The sequence below is a fragment of the Cyanistes caeruleus genome, chromosome 1 (assembly GCF_971803275.1).
Source record: "Cyanistes caeruleus chromosome 1, bCyaCae1.hap1.1, whole genome shotgun sequence".
NCBI lineage: Eukaryota > Metazoa > Chordata > Aves > Passeriformes > Paridae > Cyanistes > Cyanistes caeruleus.
The window spans coordinates 138373005-138383858 of record NC_141701.1 but is presented as its reverse complement, the minus strand read 5'-3'; the positions used below and the strand labels follow the sequence as shown (position 1 = coordinate 138383858).

The following is a 10854-nucleotide window of genomic DNA, read 5'->3' as shown; positions in this document are numbered from 1 at the left end:
AGTGAATTTTTGATTTTGCTTTGGTCAGGAGCGGCATTAAAAAGTAAAGATAAATTAACTCAGGAAAGTGTAAATGTCGGCGTTATCCTGTCTGCTTATCCCCTTCATCAGGCCCAGTTCCGATCGGCCAGGGCGTGTCGTGCTGCTGGGACAGGTGTTTTGTGATCACTCATCAGCCTACAAACAAGCGAGTATTTGGAGGGTATTGTGATGGTCTTCCCTGAGAGGGTGTAAATGATTCTTTAAATGCTTTTACTGCAGGAAATACCCTTCAGCAGAACCCAGGACAGGGCTCGGACTGCTGCCCAGGAAGGCCTCTCTGTGCCTGCAGCAGCCCGTGGTGCCGGGGCTGGTTTGCAGAGGGTCTCCCTCTTTCCTGCTGCCGGGGGAAGACGGAAACTCCTGCAGGAGAGGGGATCCTCTCCTTGCTTGGAGGGTTGTCCTGCAGAGGCAGCGCAGCTCCTGCTGCTCACACGCGGTCACAGCGAGTCCTGGTTCTGCCACCAGCAGGCTCAGACTGCAGAGCTCCCCTTTGCCCACCCGGCTGTGACTTGTCCCTGTGCTGGGGGTCGGGACGAGCCGCCTGCTTTCCCGACAGACACAGGCGTTCCTGCTCCTCAGCTCTGCTTTCCCCTCCGACTCGAGCCCGTGCGCTCAGCCTTACACAGCAGGAGAGGAGCCGAGCCACAGCTCGTGGAGAGGAAGGAATACAGGCCAGGCTGTGGTGGAGTAAATAAAGGTTTTGAGTTTGGTTTGTGACGCTTTCTAGGTCTGAGGTTCAGCTTGACCTCAGGCCGAATGAGGAGCTCCTTCACAGCCAGGGCTGAGGCCTGGTCCTGCCCAGCAAAGAACTGTTCTGTTGATGGGCCTGCAAGGTCTTGAAGAAGTGTAAGCCACTCTTGTCTCACTGCTCTGGGCACTGAAACCAGAATTGTCCACCCAGGGCTGAAGTTCCAGCAGTGCTGAGCTAGTGAGGGGCTAACCTGTCTTGTGCAGGAATCTGCCAGGTTCCATGGGAGAGCACGGGGGCAATGGGGCCTCGTGTGCCGGGCGCCGCCGGGTCAGTGATCCCAGAGCCCTGCTCGCTCCCTTGGCCCCTCTTCTGCCTCCAGTCCGGAATCGCGGGTGTCAGCCGGGCCCCGGAGCCCTTGGGACATGGCCTGGTCACAGAGCCTGTTCAGAACCAGGGCCCATTCCCACGGGATCACCCTCGGTTCCGGCGCTCGGCACCGCTCGGGCTGGCCGTGCTCCCTGCCCAGGGCTCCGGCACCGCCGCCCACCCGCCTCCACTGCTGGGTCCCTCTTGTCCTCCTTCCCCCTGAGCTGCACAGGATTAAATCTTGGCGTTAAAACACTGGGAAAAGACATGGGTTATGGGTCTCAATAAGTACCAGAATATTCTGCTAGGCATTTTCTTTGTTTAAACCACATTTTTTTACAATATAGATACTTGGAAATGTCGCAAGATTTGGTTGCTTTATTTGAACTGCAAAATGAAGGGTATGAATTAATGTCAGAAAGTCAGACCTGTGCAGTGAGTGAATCATTATCAAATCCACTCATAGGTGAAGCTTGAGACATTTTTGTATTTTTCTCTCATTTGCAGCTGACTTGTCTCCATTGATCCACAGACGCTTGAGCAGCAGGAAAGAGGTGGGAAGAGTCATTCCTGATGAGAAATGGATTTTTTTCCCCCACGCTCATTATTGTAGAGGACTGTCAGTTTCCCTTGGCAGCCTGTACAATGGGCTTGCTCTCTAATAAATGCAGATAGCATTAAATTAACGTTTCATTCCCACAGTGACAAACAGAGGCATCCAGTTGCAGCACGTGATAATTCAATGACAATATGGCAGCAGACATGCACCTCGCCTGTTATGGGCTAATCAGAGATGCAGCGTTCAAATCAGACTCAAAGCATCCGCAAAACTTGGAGCAAGGGTATTAACCTTTATTAGCTGGTGAAAATGAGCTGGGAACTGAGAAATGAGAGAATATGAATAATAAAAAAGCGCCAAAATGCATAAAAATAAGCATAAAAGCATGAGTCAAATCTAATAAAAATCTTTCTACTCTTTATCTAACTCTAACTGGAACCTGTGCAGGAGCTGTCACGGGAGGAGAACTGTATCCACAACTGACTGCAGGAGTGCAAGCAGATGTGGACATGAAGAAAAGGATCCTTGGTTTGTATGTTTGGCTGATAAAGCTGGTAGAAATTGTGCTGCCAGCCTCGGAAAGGATGGAGTTTGGCTTTGTTGTGCTCTTGGTCAGAGTTTGGAAATCTAGGACAAAGCAAGGCTATGGAGAAGGAGACTCAGAGGTATCTGGAAACTGTTGTGCAAAAGAGCTGCAGTAGGGAAGAGCAGATTCCCACTGCAGGGAGACTCCAAGGGCCGATGAAGGGTGAGCAGAGCTCCCAGCACCCTGCCATGGTGCTGGGAAGGGAGCTCAAGACCTGACTCCGAGGCTCCTCTCTGCTTCTCCTCTGCTGCTTTTCTTGTTTCCTGCTGATGCTTGGCTGGGTGGCCTGACCGTGAATGTGTGAATGCATCTCTCTTTTGGAGTTGCAGCACATATGGGAAAACACTCCAGAGGGAAGTGGATACTGCGCTTTTTGAGACAACTTGCAAGGGAGAAGAGATTTTGCAAGGACAGGAAATTCAGCCTTCACTTTTACAACACACCCTGGGGTTTTGTTCAGCACATCAGCAGTTCTGCAGGAGGAAAGGACCAGTGGCAGCTTCAGAAAACACAGGGTTCCCCTTTCACTTGTGCTCAGCTTTCTGGGCTGTATGTTTCTGAAAGGCTATTTCGGTGCATGTGTTCTCAATGAGAGCAATGCCTCAGTTAGCGCTTGGCATAAAATCTTACGGGTGCTAGTTGCTTTTTACTTTTCATCAGATGAGATATTTAAAAGCATCTCATTTGTGTCCCCTAGAATTAGTCTGAAGATTCTCATCACACTTGGTTTTTTATTAATGAAAGCTCTTGGAGACACATCTGGCATATTTTATTGATCATAATCTCATGGTTGGAAGCGCATCTTGGTAGCTATAGCAACAGAAGGGGTTTTTTTTTCAAATGTCAACATAGCTCCACAAAAAGTAGAGTAACGGGAGCAGATAATTTAAATTACTAGACAGCTAATAACTCCTTCTTCTGTAATAACACCTTCTTCTGTAACCAGTTCTGAGATTTCTGATTCAATACAGTAAATAATGGATAAGAACAAAATCTTTCAATGACTACCTCTGCTGTGGAAGCTTGTGAAAGTGGAATAACATGGATGGATGTGGTGTCTCAAGAGTGGTTTTTTTTGCTGGTTGTCCATTGCTCCCATCCTCTGTTGGGCTGCAGGGATCATGAGCAGGCTGTGGGCACAGACCATGGAGGAACAACAGTACAGAGCATGTATTTGCAGCCCTCCCTCTTCTACCCAGCCAGGCAGGGGTCCCAAACACTGCTCACAGCAGCAGGGCTCGCTCCTGCTCCCAGGGGCAAGAGGCACTCCCAAAATGTGCCTGGGAGTTAAGATGAAATGATACAGACTGAAATTATAACCCTCTGTAAGTGTGCTCTGATGCCTAAAGACCCCTGCGAGGCTGGCACCACCAAATTTTTCTTATCAGAGATTTCCTCAGGTGTGTCTACCCAGGCACAAGTGGGACCTGCAGGTAACCTGGCCTGCACCGTGGGATGGCTCTTTCCTCTTCTTCCAGCCCCAGGGTTTGGCTCTGAGAGCATTCCTAGCAGTGTTTCTTCATTCTGCCTTACAGCAGCACCCTGCTAGCATTTGAAAATGGTGATGCTGGGACAGCCAAAAAAAGGAGTGGGTGGATGCTGTTGCCTCCCTTGCTTTCCCTTAGGGCTTTCCAGCAAGTGGAGAACCACCCTCAGCCTCCAGGCAGAGCAGAAAGTCAGATCCATCTGTGGCTGCCTGACTTCTTCAGGTCTGCAAGAAGCTGCATGTGGGTATAACCAGTATTCCCAAAAGACTTCTAGACATTCAAATCTTCACATCCTCTTCTCAGCAATTGGAGAAAATAGGCTTTTGGAAGTGCTGGGGAGCACAGCCCTGATAAAATTGCAGGGGGTGAAGGGCAGACTCCTTCCCTGGGGGCTGCAAGTGCTGCCAGGTAGGGGCTGGGAAACATTCCCACCAGCTCCATGGCTGGTGAGCAGGGCAAAACACTTTGGTGTCCTTAACTTGTTTCCCCAGTCAGTGATTGCATTCCCAAAGTCCTGCTCCCAGTGGGTGGGGGAAATTTCCCTAGGCCAGACAGCCTCAGGCAGGGCTGGGGTTCTTGGCAGCATGCTACAAAGGGCCTAGATGATGATGAGGATGGTGGTGGTGGTGGTGACAGAAGTCAAATGAACAGCTGGTAACCAAGTCATTCAGGGGCTCTGCTGCTCCAAATATCACCTATTTAACCCCCCTTCTGTGCAGTCCTGTCCTCAGCCCCACGCAGCACCAGGCTGTCCCTACAGATGCCCTTTCTGCCCAAGGAACCGCACAGATCACCCTCTCAAAACCCAGGGTGGGCCGAGTTTGGGTTTTTTGTTTGTTTTATTTGTTTTGGGATTTTCTTCCATCGTCTCTCCCGGGCTCTGTTAACCCTCTCTGTGCCTGGGAGGGTGCAGATGGCCGGGGCAGAGGCAGGCACCCCGGCATTCTGCCCTGTGCGGACGATGCAGCCGCTCATGCGTGTTAATCCCAGCGCCAGGTCACTGAGCGGGAACAAGGCGAGGATTGTTCCCGGGAGCTGGGGAAAAGCAGGAGCTCAAGGCACGGAGAGGGCAGAGAAAAGCCCCATCAGGGACACGGAGAGGGTGAGCTGCGGTTCTGCTTTGCCGTGGGGAACGCCGAGGGCTGCTTGCTGCAAGGGATGCTGGAATAGATGCTGAGACCTCGTTGCTGCTGAATAAAAAGGGTGACTTGGCACGGGCTGGCGCTGGCTTGGTGAAACACGCTTCCCCTGAGCTGCACCCACGGAGCAGCCTGGGAGAGGAGATAACCATCGGGAAAATATGCAGCTGCAGCGCTGCCAGGGATTTGACACAGCAGAATACTTGTGCTGTTATGGGTTTCTGCTGGTTGGAGAGCACCTCCCTGCTGGGACACTGCTTTAACACTTAGAAATTTGGGGAGGTGAGGCCAGAGGGAAGCACCAATCTGCCCCATGGTTACGGGTGGGCCCCGTGGGGCTTTGCTTCCTCTTTGGTCAGTCAAGTGCATCACTGTGAAGAGTCTACACCTTTATATGGTGAGAGCAAACAGGGAAGAATAAAGTAGATCCATAAGAATAGACAAAACCAATGTGCCTGGAGAGAATTTCAAGGACAAAATGGCTCATGCGGTTTGGGAAAGTCGAGGGGACTTCATCAGAAAATGGGTGTGGTGTTGTACTTGAGAGAAATAAAGGTGTAGGTTGTTCCTTTGCTCAGTTTAACTTCTTCCCTGCCTTTACATTTCCTGAATGCTATCCCAGAAAAGGTCTTTCACCTTAAGCAAAGGTTTTGCTGCATTAGCGTAGCTGAGGGCCTCTGAGAGATCAGTGCTGGAGGAGTTTTTCTGGTGCTCAGTGGCAGCATCACCGACAGGATCTCAGATATTTTAGGAAAGATTGATGAGGCCACCTTTTGTTTTAATTCTTGTTATGTCTTTATAGCTATTCAGATTGCACACCATCCACTCCAAGAGGAGCCTCAGACTAAGTCATCACCCAAAATTTAGCTGCATCACAGCAACCTGCCCTGACCCAGTAGGGATCTAGTTCTGTTATCTCCTCCTTTTCCACACTTGCAGACATCAAAGTCCCTCCATGTCTGTCACCTCTCAGGACACCACAGCCAGGGAGAGGGGAGGTGCTGACCCCTCACACCCAGATTAGGGCTCAGTGTCCAGAAATGTGCTGCAGGAACATTACAGGTTACATTATCTGGTATTCAGCATTTTCAGGAGTGAGGATGGGAAAGGGTTTTTCAACATCTACTGAAGAGTGGTGACCTCTAGGCCAGAGACTCGCACTGACTTGACCCAAGAAATATTTATAGACTCCATATAAAAGTGGAGAACTTCCACTGGTGGAAAGGAGAGGGCAACCAGAGTTTGCCACTGCCCTTAGGCAGAGGAAAGGCAAGACCAGGAGTTCCCATGTCTTGGCTGTTTCAACCACAAAAAACTCCTAAACTGGAAGGTGAATGTAGCAGCAATGAAAACCAAACCCAGAAGGTAAATGAACTGAAACAGAAAGTCATGACTCATGGATGGTGTATGGGTCTGCACAGAATTTTCTACTCCCACTTCCATACCTTCAAATAGCTGTAAAAACCCTCCACTTTTTTTTTAAGCTAAATTTATAAAAAATATTTGCAAAAAAACCTATTGTTTAAGCTCTCATGAAGAGCAAGGCTGGGCTCAACCCTCCTCAGCAGATATTTCAGCTCCTGGCTGGGGCATACAGCACTCCCTGAACTGGCTTTTCATCTTGTGGGTATGTGCATCCCCTGTGCAGTGGTGATATTATGAATGCTAGTCAAAAATTAAATATCACAGGGTGCTATTGCAGCCTAAATCATCCCTGTGACTCTGCTCTGTGTTTGTAGCTAGCTGTGTGTGATTATTGTAGCAGGATTGTTTTCTATGCTTGGAGCTTTTAAATGCCAGCTAGAGAAGGAGAGCAGCGAAATTAATTTAGTTGAGGAGTTAGGTTTATCTTCTGTACATGTTACTGACATGATCATTTGTATTTGACTCAGTCAGCAGTCATTTAGTACACAGGCATTAACAAATACTCATTAAAGTCAGGCAGAAGCTGACTGCTGCTTAGTACACCAAACACCTCAGGCTCGTCATAGTACTGCAGAATGATTGCACTATTTATTCAGGTATATATATGTGTGTGTGTGTATACAGCACATGTATATACACAAAGATGTGTGTAGATGCATGCATGTGCATGTGTGTTTGGAGACTTATGTTCTGCTCATCCTTCAATACAGAGTCATCCCTGTGGGTGCTCTCCAGCTGAAATGACCTCACTCAGTTTACACCACGAGTGTGGGGTGAGGCACGGCTGTTGTCACTGTCGGTGCAGCCCAGCCCACGCAGCCTGAAGTCAGCAGCAGCCCCACCAGTGCCCGGGTGACCGTGGTTGGAGTTCCTCCCTCTGCAGGGAGCAGAGCAGCTGTGGATGAGCATCCCTCTGGAAGGTGGGAAAGGAGCAGCTACTCTGCCCCAGCAGGGCATTAGCTGCATAAACCAGCTTGGTGCAGACTGGACCCGGTACCAAGTGTCAGAAGAGCTCACATTTTATTTAGTGTGTCTTTCCAAGGCAGAGCCTGAGCTGGCTGCAGTCCTGCATTGAGAGCTCTCTACTGCCCACTCCTCAGGGCACAGTGAGCATTTACCAAGGAGCAATACTGCCCTGAAAATGCAATTTCTCCTAAAACAGTGGTCACACCACCAGTGCTGGCAGCAGCAGCCCACCAGCTGCTCCTGCCAGAGCAGACCAAGGGGGCACCTCGCTGTCAGCGACCAGCAGTGGCTGCTGCACTTCTGCACCAGGGCTTGGGGGTAGGCAGCTGTTCTGTGCCACCTCTCTTCTGCACAAGCACCCCCAGAGTGCCAGTAAAGTGGAAGATCTTGTCCTGCACTCTGATTTACTTGGAAAAAGATATGTCACTAAATATTGACTCATTCTGCAATGAGACTAATACTTTCCAAACAGCTGCAGGTCTCTCCTACCCTCTGAAATATTCTTGTGGGGGAGTGACATGGAATATGTTCCCCTCTGAAATATTATTTTCATTTGATGTGTGTTCTAATGCGTGTGCAATACTCTCAGTGAGATTACCCCAAACTGTCACGTGTTGAAGACTCTGTGCAATTTGTTTCTATAATGGTACTTCTTACTGCTCAACATTTTATTATTTTTTTTATGAGCAGACAAATAAGTATTGGGAAAGTCTTGCATGAAATAGGAAAAACAGCTCCTGGGGAAAAACAATTTTTATTGTTCTTGGTTTATGAAACACTTCACAGAGGTCAGACTTCTTTTCTGTGTAAAGATTGCACATGGGGGTACAGAAGGACTTCTTGAGTCTCACAGTAGCAGAGGCAGAGCATCATTATTAAGCAGTAAATAATTAATGTTAATAACTAAGATGCTGATAGAAGGGATGAGGTGGTAGGGCTGTGTTCAGACTAAAGCTGCTGGTCTGCCTCTCAGACTCCAAAGCAGGTGCACACAACATCTTGCCTCTGCCTGTGCACTTCAGCTGCCCTCACTGAGCTCTGCCCTGACCTTGCCTTGCAAAGAAGGGCAGGCTTTTGCCCACAGGGAAAGGCATATTAAAGGAAAACAAAACCAAACGAAAACCACCCCCCAAACCTCAGGACAGGGCACTGTGCTTTGAAGGGAAGCAGCCTGCTCACCCCTGCCCGGTGATTCATCCTCGGGGGCTGTGAGCAGGAGCCGGGATGTCGATGGATGCCACGGGCAGCCAGGGACACGTTCAGAGGGAACGGGAAATTCGGGTGGCACAGCCGGGGGCACACATGGCCCTTCCTGTCACGAACAGGCACACCCCAGCCCAGCACAGGCAGGGGCACTGCCTGCTCTTTGCAGGCACCTTTTGAGCACCTCTGGTGCTGGCAACAGCGTCCAGAGCATCACCTGTGCTGGAGCCGTGACCTCCATGGCTGGGGGGCCCGGGGGGCCCGGAGGTGCAGGAGGGGTTCAGAGGGGGGACCCTGGTGCCCTAAGGCACAGTGACTCCTGTGGGTCCTGCTCCCAGTGCCCTGGAGCTGCCCTGGGCAGGCGTGGGTGCCCCAGCTGCCATGGTCCTTCCTAGAAGGAGCCTCTGCTGCTGCTGCTCCTTAAAAATTAGGAAATTAGCCCGTGTGAAGAAGTATTATTTATACTCCCTTTTCACTAGATAAATCACCAAGCTGGCTGTGATGCCAGGAAAGATGTGAGGTTAACAGATCAGGGTGTCAAAATCTGCTCTTCCCATTTGATGGAGGAGTGTATGAGTTTCACCCCCACACTGACCTGGGGATGTACCTCAAGCTGCCCCTCAGCCTTTTGCTGCCACTACTTGCCTAAAATTCATTGCCATTTGATACTTCTTGAATGACTGGCTTGGGCAGAGCAAATCTCTGGTGTATTCCTACCAACCCTGTGTATGTGAACAAGAAGTATAGAAGCACTGGCCAGGACAATAGTAATTAGCTGCAATTTGTGAATCAAAATGCACAATTAATGCTGTGTCACATACTGAGTATCAGTCATGCAATGAGAGGGTTGAAGTGCCAATTAGAAATTCCTAAGTTTTAGGGCCATTGCTGTGTCAAAAATCCTGCTCCACTTGTCTGGGCAGTATCAAGCCTTTGTGCAGCATCAGGCTGAGGGACTGCTTGCACCTGACAGGAGCCCTGTTGCAGCTCCATCTCCAAAGAAATGGCAGTTTCTTTGTCCTGGGGCACATCTCTGAGTGACAGAATAATCCTGAGCCCAGGAGAGCCAGCTCTCCCTCTGCAAAAGGGGAATACTGGAGGTGCTCCTACTCACTTTTCTTTCCTTGGAGTCTCCTCCTACACAAATACCAAGAGCTCCCTCCCTCTCATGTGAGCTTTTCCAATTCCATGGAGCATGAGGAATGGTCATGCCATGGCCCAGGGCTTCAATCTGATGTGTGAACAGAACTGATCTGTGCCTGCCTCAGTGCCCATGGCACAGCAGTGCTGGGCTCTGAAATCAGTGGGTGATGCAGCTTGTCCATGGGTTTCCTACCTGCAGTGTTGCACACCCAAAATACCTGTCCAGGAGCTGAGACACCTTTGCAATGAATGACTCAGCTCACGTGTTGCCTGTCAATAACATTTGCTGTTTCAAAAGACATCCTGGGATGATGCCACCCTGTTTGTCCTCTGCTCCTGCCAAACGCTTCCGGCATCTCAGAGGCACTGTCAGACATGTTTGGTTTGGGGACACAACCTAGGATTTCCCAGTCTTTGGGTTTTCTCAGTCGAGATGAATGCTGAGGCATTTTCATGGTCACATCTGAATACAGAGAAAGGAAGGACTACCTGCCAGCAGGGGGGACAAAGCAGTAGTGTCCCCACTGAGGCTGAAATTTAAAATCTCACTGCTTGTGGCATGATAAGGCTCTGATTAGAAGAGGGAGGATGGTGCTGGTGCAGACAGCACAGTGTCCCGTGCCTGCCAGAGGGAGGAGAGGAATGGTGATCTCCCCAGCTTCCCCATTAGCACCACTCCCACTCTTTCTTACTGATTTTTAGGAAGCAAACTTTGTTTTGCATCAAACACCTCCCCTCTCTATACCCCACACTCTTCACAGCCTGTTACTGTTTTTCCTAAAGCATTTTAAACTAAATGTTATTTTCAAACATGTCTCCATGCCCTCCTGATACTGCTGGATCATCTTTTTAGCCTTCCACCCCTTAATTAATGTACCCTCTTACAATATTAATGGTTCACACTTCTAATAATACGAGATTAATCTAATCTAGTCTGCATTTTTTACATAGCAATTGTTATTAAATCTCTGAATCCTGATGAAATATTAACAAGTGGCTTCTACCAGCTGCTACAGTGGTAAGACTGGACATACAGACCACTGAATTCTTTTGTTTTGTGGAAGCTGTACAGGACTGAAGAAGAACCACATATTATTTTTCCTGCAGACTTTCCACAGGTCACTAAACTGACACCTACAGTAAGCAGACCACCATTATTATTCTGAACAGGGAGGCAGCCCCATCCCAGCATTATGAACTGGTTTGAGAAAATTACTGATTTCTTTTCAGTTCAGCAGCTGAACCAA

At 49.2% G+C, this 10854-nt stretch overlaps 1 long non-coding RNA gene across 1 annotated transcript; it reads left to right on the top strand.

The window, feature by feature from the left end:
- The first annotated feature begins 207 nt into the window (after window positions 1-207).
- On the top strand, window positions 208-3237 carry LOC147655947 (uncharacterized). Its single transcript, XR_015279249.1, has 3 exons — window positions 208-888; window positions 1607-1653; window positions 1802-3237. It is a non-coding gene; the product is annotated as an uncharacterized LOC147655947 (long non-coding RNA).
- The last annotated feature ends 7617 nt before the right edge of the window (window positions 3238-10854 follow it).